This window comes from Pinus tabuliformis, chromosome 4_2 (genome assembly GCF_031772625.1).
Source record: "Pinus tabuliformis cultivar Carrire ecotype Pingquan chromosome 4_2, CPIR1, whole genome shotgun sequence".
Classification (NCBI taxonomy): Eukaryota; Viridiplantae; Streptophyta; class Pinopsida; order Pinales; family Pinaceae; genus Pinus; species Pinus tabuliformis.
The window spans coordinates 478738672-478751859 of record NC_142304.1 but is presented as its reverse complement, the minus strand read 5'-3'; positions in this window follow the sequence as shown (position 1 = coordinate 478751859).

Below are 13188 nucleotides of genomic sequence, written 5' to 3'. Positions count from 1 at the left end.
AACTTCATGTGAACAAAGGAGACCAACAAAAGGAATTAATCTATCAATACAACCCTCATATTTGGTATGGATCCATTTCTCATTCTCGGAATCCCACTTCTACCACTAACTAGTGACAAACTCAAGAGTCAGAGTGGTTTCCTTTGGAGTTCCTACTTCTTTGGGTTTGTACATTGCTTTCTATAAATTTTCTGGCATATATTCAACTACCTATTGTTCAAATGGCACATCAAAATCATTGGAGCCTTTCACTATCACTGGCTATGTCTCTCTTGGTCCCCTCCAGGTTTTCAAGTATGATAAATTTCTCGTGTGCTGCTCTGGTTTCAAGCCAAGTTTGATTATAAAAGTGGAGCTTGTGTGATTTGGGTCAACATTTTTTGATGATTTGATGTGGGTTTGAGCTATGGACAATTGGCCTTGCTATTCTTTAGATGTGGGTGTGAGGTGGGGTGGATGAATTTGATGTGGTTATGAGCTATGGTGAAAGACAAGCCAGTCCTCAGTGTTTTTGGATTCTCACAATCTGAATCCAAAATAGAAATATTGCATAGAATGAGGACCCTCCTATTTGATCCTCATCCTCACAGCAACATCAAAGGGCAAAATATTCTGGAATGAGTGCCTTGAAGGATTCTTCTTCTTCCAAGAATCATCCAATGGATCAAAATTCAAGTGATTCACCTTCTCATGGCATAGCACAACATATGGCAAAGACTCACAGTAACAATAATAATAGCAGCAAATATAGCAGTCACAGGGATGCAGATAGGGTAGTGTTACTTGTGAATGATTTTTAGAGCCTGATTCCCTCTCCTAGAAGTGCCCACCAATATGCCCTCCAACAATAGGTTTTGCATCAACACGCACTCCATCAACAATCCATTAAACAACATGGAATTCAATCAGCTGGGTTCTAGACCCCACTCGAGCCCAATAGACCGAGACGAACGAAGAAAACTTGGCAAGAAAAATGAATAAAGGTAGAGCCAATGAATGCTTATGACTTTCTTAATTTGGATAAAAGTAGGGAAATGCAAGAAATGATTGAAATATATGATGGGAAGGGCAAGGAAGGGGCAAGAGAGCATGATCATGGTAGAAGACATGCACAAAGGGGAATGGCTATATACAAGTGTAGTCTCAGTCTACGTTGAGGATGACTGTCGGTCGTGAAGCAGTGTTTGCAGACGTTAATGTGGAGCCAACCATGAGTGATAGTGAGGAACCTAAAAAGAGTGAAGGAGTCAAAATTGCAACCAAAACTGCATGTAGTAGGTTTTAGATTGACCATCCTCATGTTTATTTTTTACTTTTTAGTTGCAATTTCTTCAAAGGTGAATTGTTTTGAAGTTAACATTTATTTATTGTTAGGCACTATTAGGTGCTATCCCAACACTATACAATAGGAACCTACTATTCCAGTGAGTAAGCTTTCAGAAATATAAGGCCATTCACCTCAAAATAGACAGTTTCAACTTTGGTTTCACTGATTAATTTAGCCAACCGTTCTAGTGCCTTTTGCTTATACATGGATAATAAATGATTTTCATGGACACTGTTTCATGATATTTCCTTTCATGGTTAATTTTTTCCAAAGGAGTGTATCTATTACTTTCTATAAAGTGTGAGTGGTGCCACTTTGTTTCTAGATTGGTGTTACATTTTTTTAAATAAAGTAACAGTCCAAAAACATACATAATATGAATCTTTATTTAGATGAAGTTTGAAGACTACCTTTACATAAAAGTTTCCTTACTAAAACTAAAAATGGAAATGTCCTAGGCAACTAGCCTCACCATTAATTATTGTCTTTCCTATAGAGTATTTTCCCTTTTAAATTTTATCAATTGTCATTTTTCTTTTTCAAGGATTTTGATTGTTTCTTGGTTGCTCCCCAAGTCATGTTGTTGATACCATTCACTCGATAAAGCACCATTGTATTGGAAGAATGTATTTTTTCAAATTGGTTATCTCAAGTAGATCTTGATTCCTCTTTAATAGTAGACAAAATTGGAAATATACTATTTATTTTAACATTGAATTTCCAGAAACTAAATTGAATCTATTAGGCTCACTAACACATAGTCCAATAGTAGATAAGATTAGATAAGGTGATTTTAGTTGTTTTCAATACATGATCACAAGGTTAGCTCAATGAGACTGAACAATACATATAACAAACAAAATGACAATGTGGGAGTGTCAAAGACACTTCCTAGAACAAAAGTAGAAAGAATTATAAGTACATGAAGGAATCTAAGTGCTAAAGTATTTGTTAAAGTGATAATGACTGAGCTCAATGCAATGCAGTTGTAGATAAGATAAGAGAATATTATGTTTAATGTCCAACTAATGACCACAAGACTTAGTGGGATTCAAATGTAGAATTAGTGCAATTAGTGCAAGTACACAATTGGAGTGAAAAAGCAACTCCTAACCCTAATCTACAAAAAAAGAGAAAACAACCAAAAGCTAATCCTTAATACTCCAAAATAATAAAGATACAAAGAAAAAATCCATCCAAACATAAGATGCAGACATTAGAAGCTCATTGGATGTCTCATTAGAGTTAGAAGTAGGATGATAGGAGGAAGAAGAAATAAACATGACATAAGAAATGGTTCTAGAAGAAATGTCTTCTAAAAACGTGTAAACGGTAGATCTTTTTGCAAGATTCATGTATAGAGATGTGGTTGTGTTACCACTCAAAATAACATGGGACCTAAAGGGGTTCCTAAGAGGGAAATTATTAGGTTAAGGCAAACAAGTCACCACAACTAAGTCTCCTTTCTCTTTATGGGCTTTCACTGATGGGAGGAGTCTCAGTAGTGTAGGGATCACTTGTAAAGTATATGTCAATGGATAGGTGAGAAGTGACCTTGAAAACCCTTTCCCAACGATGGAGTGAGGAATGGAAATTTATTTCTCTTTAAGCAAGGGACTTGGTCCACTAGTGGTAAGGGGTGAGGATTGGAGGGTTGAGGGAGAATGGATAGGCCTACAAATGAGGTTCTTAATCCCTATAATCCTTTGGAAACTTGGATTCCCAAATGTTCATTGAAACATAATCTTTGTTGAGAAGTGGGACCACACAGGGCCAAGTGGACCCAACCTAGGTGCGGGGATGGAATGAGAACTTATTTAATTTTTAATGTTGTTTTGAGTCTAACCTATACATTTTACATCCTTTTTTTTGTGCAACCTCACCCACCATCACTAGGAAGTATTGAAATTTAGAGTGCCATAGATCACCATTTTTACCTCTTATTTCTGAGACACTTTTTAGTCTTGATCTAAGATAACACAATTTTTTATCATTTTTTGTAGTTTCATATAAATATACAAGCTCAAGAATTTTGTCCTAGAGATGAATGTAGGGATCCCCAAGTTATATTGGAGCATCGCCTACCACTTCCTGAGTGTCAAAATTCATAAGCACCTTGTTCATACCTTCCAGGTTGAGAATGAATGTCAATGTGTGGAGGAATGGAGCTATACAGATAACCCAATTCATTTGAAGAATTGTCATCTTCAATGCTCATCCAACCCTACTTCCTAGTAGCTAGGAAAATGCTACTCTCCTAATCTCTTGAGTAATTTACTTCCTTGCATTGAATTTCCTATGAGGTCTCTATTTTTGTGTCTTGTTTGGAATTTCCAATCCTTTAGGTTTTAGGCAAAATTCAAACAATAATGGTCTTTCTAGAATTAACTAATGCTTGTTTGATGCTAGTGAGTTTCATAATTCATTGATTTGTGACTCATATTCATTTGTTTGCTGCTTATAGAACTCCCAAGAATCAGGTTGAAAATGTCAAACAAAAGTCATGCCTTTCTTCCACCTCTTCTCTTGCCAATGATCATGAATGGATTTCACTACTTCCACAGGTGAAATATCCCAACAGAAGTTAGCTAAATCATTATTCAATAGCTCACATTGGTGTGTGAAGGAAGCCTTCTCTAGTAAATCCATAATTCTCCCAAATGTTTCTTCCAATACTTGACTCGGTTGGAAAACTTCATCACCAACCCTCATATTGTTTAAGTCACTAAGCCATTCCTCATTCTCACTGTCCATGCCATACATGACACAGAAAGTGTTTAAGGCCATTTCAACTTCACTCTCTAATTGTGAGATATATCTTGAAGTAGAGTAGACAAAATTAGAACTGCAATCATAATCCTCTATCTTGCGCACTCCAAGTTTTGGTATGTTCCTCACTGAGGTATCTTGCAAAATCCAATGATGGCATTCTTCATGCAATTCTTTGAATAGAGCCCATTTCTTGCTATCAAGAAACTCCAAGCTCTAATCCTTCCCACCTCTCCATATCATAGCATGGGTGTAATGATTTGTTGTGCTTGATTGAAGAATTTGTTGTGCCTTATAGGTATATTTTGTAAATACAGATAGTTTCATAGTAAGCATCCACTCATTATGATTTGAAGCTTCAAGCACAACTTGAGCACTACATTCTCTCCACCCTCTTTCAACTTCCACTCCAAGATATTGGAACTACAAAATACAAAATCTAAATGCATTCTTAGATGTGAAGAATTATCAGAGTTCTTCTTCTTCTTGTCTTCCTTACTTTTCCTTAAAGGATGACCCCATCTCATATGACGTCTCACAACCAGTGACGAATTTTGCTGTAAAAAATTCCTCCCCACCATCCATAGCCATATGAGAACCCTCCGCTTCAAACTCAATTACTGGTGAACTCAATCCCTGAGCAAAAAGAGGCCTTGAACTCCTAGAAAACTGCAATTATCCTATATTCATCAAGCATATCCTTTTATACCCTCCATTAAGAAAAAATTATAAATTATTTATTTTGTAAAAAAAATTTATCCTCCAGAAAAAAGAAGAAGTTAAAATGACAAGAAACATTATCGATCAAAACATATGATAACATACCATTTATGTTTTTATTATGATTTTAAAAAGCATCTCTTAGTTCAAGCCAAAGTTGTAGATGATAAACATAGTGATGTAGTGGGAAAGAAAGGTGGATAAAGTCAAGAGTAAAGAAATATTTTTATGGTGGGGCCACAATGTGTACTGCTCTTTTTGTTTTTTCATACAAATCTTAGCCCACAAAGACACACTCCCAAACTTTATACTCTTTGTACAGTTCCCAAGATAGGCCACTTTTAGTATTTCCTAAAATTACACCAACTTTAGAAGGTTTTCCTACCTACCTTTCTTTGTATCACTTTCATCATGATGATGTAAAAAATATTTTGGTAACAATGAACTAGTTCATTGTGAAAAAAAAATATGTGATTGGCTCCAACTTCACTATAATTTTAGGTATCTTGCATATCTCTGATTTTGGGTCTCAAAGCAGAAAAAGCTTGGGGCACAATATTTTCTTCCATGGTGTTCCATCCTTTGGTTATGCACATTTATCTACTTGGATCTTCATTACACCTGGTTGCAGTTCACACCCATGTTCATGGTATGTAAATGACTACTCTTATCTACAACGTTGTTTTATCAATGTTTTCATAGTTTTCTATTAGAGGAAATTGTCATTCTTGCACAAATCCAAGGCATGGTAATTCTTAATATACTGTATGAAATGAAGTTTAAAATTGTTCTTGTGAGCCCACCTGAGTAGTCCTTCTCAGTCATTAGTAACCCATTTGCATGGGATGTTATAGACTGCTAAAATTTGGACAAACCAACAATGGAAACTCCAACATTAATAGAGAATTGAATCCTTCCACACGTATATACCTTACTTTGCAAGGCAACGCTAAGGGAAAGATGGTGTTAGTAGAAACTTTGTAAATCTATTTGTGGGAAATTATGTTTTTAGAGATTGGAATGAAAAAATGCATGTGTCTTTAATGGATATGTCTAAGACGTTTCTTAAATGCATAAACGTATTCTGATTGATAACGGGGTACATAGCCTAAAATATTACACTTTTCTCGTTTGAAAAGAAATGGTTGTTAAATAGAGGCATTCCTAACCACCACATTGACTAAAGTTTTGCCAATTGATTTGATGTTTTTAAATAAATGTGTTCATAGATGAGATATAACGTGGGAGAATTTTACAAGGTGGATAGGAGTTCTTATTGAATCTATGTTATGGCTTTAAAAGTTTTACAGTGATTCTGCTTCCATCTTCTTAATTCCCAAACCCTTGAAAATTTGTTGGCTCATTTCCCTTCACTTCTTAGACCTTTCCAATATTGATAACTCTTATAAGCCTTCCCACTCTTTCTGTTGAGAAAAACAAATCCTTTTACAACTTTATCAAAATCCCTCTGTAGTAAACAAGGAAAATATTAATATATATAAAGCATGGGTATAAGCTCTTTTGGGATTTTCAATCCCTACGTATAAGCTCTTTTGAGATTTTGAGCCTCCAAATCTCAACATGTCCTAGTTTCCTGTGACCATTGGATCCTAAAATGTTGTTTGTCCAGATTTAGGATTTACTAATTCAACTCATCTTTGTAATTGGCTAGAAGGATGTCCATGTGATATTAACTCTAAATCTTTTTGAAAAGAAATAGTTGATATATCTACAAAACTAAAGCAAGTGGGTATTTTAGGTGAATGCTCGATTCTGATGAATGTGATAAATTTGTCTTTCCAAAAGTTGTACACTTGTTCAAACCCCATCATACCTTGTGTTGATTTTCCTATAGTCTGTTACCCAGAATGCTCTGGATGTCCATGTTTAGAAAGGTTGGTATTGACCTTGTCTTCGAACAACTTCTCTTGTGTGTGTTCACTTTGACTCCATGTATAAAAATTGGAACTCCTAGTTTGAATAGGAAATAAAAATACTTGTGTTATCAGTATTAGGAGAATGGGAAGTTGAACCCAGGGTCCAGACTCGAAGATATTAGATCTTGCACATATGGAATTGTGCATGTCTTAATTCCAATTCACCAGTAGAACTCTTTTGTGTTGTCCTTCTTTGGAAAGATTAAAAAATTCCAAGGACATGATGCATAGCAATTTCCACATCCTCTTCTTGCATCAAATCTCAAAGCTCTCAGCATATCCAAAACTGCAACCAACAACTACTTGGAAGATTATCATGTTGTTTCCAGTGCCCCAAACCCTGATTATTGCTAACTGCAACATCCAGAGGCTCATAATAGACCCTTAATCTAGAATGTGTGCTTCTGACAAGGAAAAGCTCTTTGTAGGCAACTTTAAGACATAGTGGCATTGAAATGTTGGAGCAATAAAATTATGTATTATTGAGGTACTCTGCATTTTGAAAAGAGGGAAAGGTAGATGTGGAAAGGACATAAGTTGTTAGTTAGAAAGTGCTTGAGATCATTTTCATATACAATGATAACAAAAATTATCTTCACTTGGTTCCTAGTTGGAGTTTACTTCAAAAATCTTCAAAATTTTAGCTCTTCAATATTTTTCTACAACAACTTGAATACACATCAATTGGAGTTGTGGAAGTGTTTCTTGGTTCCCTATCTTGGTCACCTTCCTTTGGTGCCAGAACACCAGCATCATTTATCACTGTTGGTTTCTTTGCCTTCGTATCTTTCTCCATTTCTTCCTCATTTTCTAGTTCAATTCCCCAGATAACATTAATGATAGTGTAATAGTTGGAATCCAGTTGGTGTAGCCCGAGGCCTCTAAAGGAAAACATTCTCCTGAAGCCTTTTTTTTCTTAGTTTCATAAGCTAGTGATTCCTCAATGTGATCAATGATCTTTAAAGTTTTTAGATGATATGACAACATCTTGTAATGGATCAATGTCAATTGTTTTTTAGGAATAATGATTGGTTCCATGAATATAGTAGGATAATTTGTGCATGACAAGTTTGTTGGAATAGAAAAGGGTGTCAATGAAATTTTCAAACCCTAGAAGTCTAGAAGGATATGACTTGTATTGAAATATTGTTCCCAAGGGTTTGTGAAACCCTAGAAAAAGATCTGGAATGCTAAATGGTATAGGGTTAAAACTTAATTGTACTGGGTTAAAACTTACATTCTTAAAGAATATATAATGCATTCAACCACACTAAAATAATCCAAGGATAGATAAAAAGGACACCTTCTTACAAATAAATATTGTTCATGATATAAGCCTTTTGGAGAAAATCCACCAACATATTCATAGGATGAAACTTTTCTTATCCTTTGATCAATGAGTTCTATCTCAAAAATATTCTTGAGAGGATATTAATGTGTAGAATCTAGATGTGAATGATGGATCAAAATTTTCATGCCAAGGTTTTACATAAGCTAGGGCTCTTGCAATCATCCATATTCCATTCCAATAAATGCCCTATGTTGTTCCTTATTTTTGAAGAATGGCAGATGCAGTCTTTACCAAGGCCCCATAGGGACTCTACTTCCCAACTTTTCTTTCCTAATTGCTAGGATACCATTTGTAGATGTCCTTCTCCACCAATTTTATACTGATTCAAGTGAAATTCCAGGTGTTTACTCCTTAATTTTTTTCATGTGCTTGATAGGTCACTTGCCTTTATATACACCATTTCCAATCTGATGCTTTTTAAATTCCTTTGGGCTATTCTGTCAAAATTTGACTTGTGTACTAAAGAATTCTTTTTTTCTGTAATATAAGAGTATCCTATAGACCTTTCATTTTTGGTTTGATATGGACATTATCATTCTCTACTTCAGAACAAATGATCCAAGCACATAGAACATTTGTGACCACATTTATAAAGTATTTGTTTGAATTCTGCTATGGCATCAAAGTTCCAAACTACCTCCAATTATAAGTTTTGTATGCCATGAAAACTCTCCAAGTTCTATTGCAAATTCAATTTTGAAACACATCCCATGTAACTTTCTTTATGCACATTTGACCCATTCATGTTGCTTGACTTGAATTGAGAACCATAATAGTGATTTGTCCTTTTGCATATATTTTTCATTCGCCTTAGGAAAGTCATTAAAAACCCTTTAGACCTTCAATTAGCCCTTTGATTTCTTGTACAAATGAAGGGGTAAATGTGTCAAAATTGACACATTTATGGTGGTGGATGGTGATGGCTCCTCTTTGTTTCAAATGCTAGTAAGGATGTGGCTCTTCCTCACCTCCATAGTCTTTTCTTTCGAGGGGACTAGTCATGACTTGGAGGATTTTCTCTCTCAAGTATTATCTATTATCAATTCCACTTTCTAGGGACACTCTTTTGGGTTCCCTTCCTTTTCTATTTTATTATCTACTCTTCTTTCATTCTTCTTAGATTTTAGAACTAGTTGATAGATTCTCTAGGCACTCCTTATTGTTGTTGTCAAATGTTGTCCTCCTAGTCCCATTGACATAGTTTGAAGTATTATTTTGTCACATAGGATCTCTCCTGTTTTTTGTTCAGAAACATTGCATATATACTTCATAGAATGAATTATACGTACATCATGGAACTTGAAGGATTACAACAAACAAACAACAATGGTACCCTAAAAGGTGAAGGAAAGGGATTTTAGAGTTTCCCTCTCTTTTGTGAACTTTGATATCTATGGATGTTTTCTTGTCTATGTTGTTATAGATTGACAATTTTAGGGTGTTTTTCTTGTATTTCTTTTACAAAAGTGGCCAACACATGTTTCAAAGTTTGGGATATGGAATACTAAACAAGGCACTAGTTACACATCTTATTTTGAGGGTGCCTGTGTTGTTAGAGGCGCAAATCCTAGCCATGAAGAACAATCTAACAAGGAAGATGAGGGTATCAGATGCCAAAGATTTGGGACCAAACCTAGAGTAGAGTGCATGTTACCACCTTCAACAACTGGGCAAGAGTCACAGAGTGGAAACATATGAACGAATGAAACTGTAAGTATTTCGTAGTTTTTCCTTCTTGTAAATTTCTTTCAGTCAAAACTGACATAATTCAAATTTAAACCATAATTTATAATGTTAGAATACATGTTAAGATAATAGTTCCAAATGTAGAAATAAGCCAAAATTTTGGAAGTTTTCTAATTAGTTACTGGATAAAGTGGTTGATAACACTAGAAAAGGGAATTATTTTTTGGTTGTGGCTTGAATAGCCATGATCTTGGATTGATAGATATCTCGTCTAAACATAATAATTTATTATATTTGATTTTATAAATATTACTCCCAATGTGTGTGTCTAGGACCAAGGTATGCTATTATTTTCATGCAGATTTTAGAAATCAAGCCATGAAATTACATGATTTGTGGAGAATGGGCATGCAAAAATTTGTCAATGTCCTGTAAGCCATGAATACAAATCTTAGGCACTTATGAACCAAGTCTGCACACAGCTGATGTGAGAAATTATTAATGGCATAGGTTGATTAAAATAAAGGCCCTTCCATCTGTAGAATTTGAAATTAAATATTTTAGGTTGACTAAGGACAGTTCTCACCATCTATTGTTTAAACTCATATTCTAAAAATTCCAATGATTTTGCACCTCCTGTGAGACAATACATGTCTTTGTGAAGCCTTCTTAAGTTAGGTACTAGCATGGCCTAATTTTGCATCAAAATATGTAATATGGATATTTATTATACCTATACCTCTAGGAAAACATTAAAATATTGTTGTGTAGTATGTGACAGGTGAGAGGAATCCATTAGCATTTGGTTAGGTAGATTCTTGGCTGAAGCAAATTGATTGAGCACTATGAATATTTATTACAAGTTTCATGGCATTAACATAAATTTCATAACACAATAACTCTCTCCAAGGAACCACTCTATATTTCATTGATGTAAGGGTTATTCAACATGTTGTAGCTTGGCAGAGGTGCACCTATCCCCAATGTTGGAGCCTTGAGTGAAAGCAACCCTATATTTAACAAAGCATTGGAATACAAGCAAACAAGAGGTACAACTAAAATTCCAATAATACCATCAGAAACTCCATCTCGTAATAAGCCACCCCGAATGTCATCAATAATTAGTTTTGAACAAGATAGGTTGTATCTACATCAAATCTGATCTTTTTCATTTGGGGCCTCTCAAAGTTGAACATATTTATGTGTTTTTAGTGTTGGTGTTGCTTCAAACTAGGAGTTGTTGATTGAGTAAATGATGGTTGCCATTGGATCAAGACTTCTGACTGCTCTTCTAAAAAAGTCAACAATCATCTGATTATTGGCATTTAATGTTTATTATTTATCCTCATGCTTGTGAAATGCGTGCAATCTGAGATCAATTCAACTTTTCCACACTGGTGCGTGTGCACCTTTTCTCCTACTTTAACATAACTATGCCTCACTGGATGCTTGTACTTTTTAGTGATATTGACTTGTGAAATTTAGCTTGCAAGTTTTTTCATTTGGAGAATATTTCTTTCCTTGGAAGGGTGAATATGGAATTCACAGATAGAAGGAACCATTACTTCTATGCTAAGGATTTTAGCTTCTTTTTGAACTATAATTTGATTGATGAGTCCACCTTGAGTTGTCTTACTGCGGCATAATTTTTGTTGAGCCTGCATTGTGACTATCAATACTCTACACTAGGAAACCATTGAAAAGAGAGTTTAATTATGGAAGTGTTTCATTAATAATTTGAAGCTGAATTTTCCTATTTCCTAGAAGAGTCAACTTCATCTATTAAGAAAGGACGAATTTATCAAATTTTGATCATTATTAGAAGGTCGAATTTCCCTTATCTTCAGTAGCCTATTCCTTCCATTTGAGGACGTATTTGTAATTCAACTAGAAGCTAAAATATTATTATAGGAAGTGGATTGTGGTTTTTGGCTTAGTTCCCTCTTCACTAAAGGAGGAAAATTTAGGGTTAGATCATTGGCAGATCTTAACAATCCTTGCACACTGATTTCTCGGTTTTCTCTAAGGCCAAGAGTGTCAGAGTTGCAGACCAAGCTTCATCCTAAATATTTTCACTTGGAGCCAAACTCTATCTCATCCCTAGTAGAGGTTATTGTGTTTATCATTAATATTATATCAGAGGTCCAATTCTTTTCTAGAGGTGCGAGTCATGGCCTATTGCTATGAAAAATCAGGACATAGTAGCCATTTCCAAAACAGGTTCTGGGAAAAAATTAGGTTATCTTTTACTTACATTTATTCATCTTCAATGCCATTGTAGCAACATTTAGATGGGCCACAATACTTGTTTTAGCACCAACGTGAGAACTTGCAACTCAAATACAAGAGGAAGTAATGCCATCGTGATGCCACCCAAAATGCTAGCAAGATTTTCAAACTGCTAGCATTCAATCATTTATACATATTTACCTTCCTTGATATTACAATTTTCACTTTGTTCCCTCCAATACACTCAAAATGGGTGTTTTCACATCTCACATATATTCTCTTTCATGCATTTCCAATGAAATCATGCTACTACAGTTTTGTTCCTTTTCCGCAGTGTCTTTATGTGGAAGACCACCTTATGGGCACATTATGAAGTCCAAGTATTCATACAAACCAACATATTCAAGTTTGAACCAAGGAAATAAAATTATTAATTCATCTTACCTCAAAAATATTTATATCCAGAGATAATTCCCATACCATACCCATTTCCAAAAAGGAATTATGCCCTCTCCTTTGGAACTTACCACAACCCTTACAAAATTCACAAATAATGAGGTTCTAAGTCTTTGCACACATTTTTGATTTCAGAATTCCAACAACAGTTGGATTTATCAAAACCATAAGGTGAAATGTCCAGCGAGAGAACAAGATGCCACACTTTCCAAAAAATCAATTTAATAATGGAATTGTAAAATGCCAATGCATTCCTATACATATTTTGCAATGGATCTCAACTCATTCAATTCATTTGCAACATCAGTCTCCTTCCTGGCATTAAATTATATACAAGGTGATTTTCCCTCCAACACACATATATTGGATGATCATTTTTTCATATCCATTGCTATGATCAACAAACATCAGAAGAAAAATCTCTTCATTTCTCGAACCACAACTTCTCTAACATAGCTCACAGGGACTTCATGAAATTCAAGTTCTATACTTAAAAATTTATTGCAAAGATCAAAAATCGACTATCCTCTCTCAGTCCATCTCACATTTCCAAGACACATGTCTAATTGGAAGTATAGGCATCCTTTAAAGGTTTTTCTCTCATCCTTCTAATATAGATGTTTCTCTTTCTGTATGCTAGTATTTCATCTCATAATTCCTAGCTTTGAAATCACACCTTTCTCCACATTAAGTCTTAGCTTTAGGCTCTCATG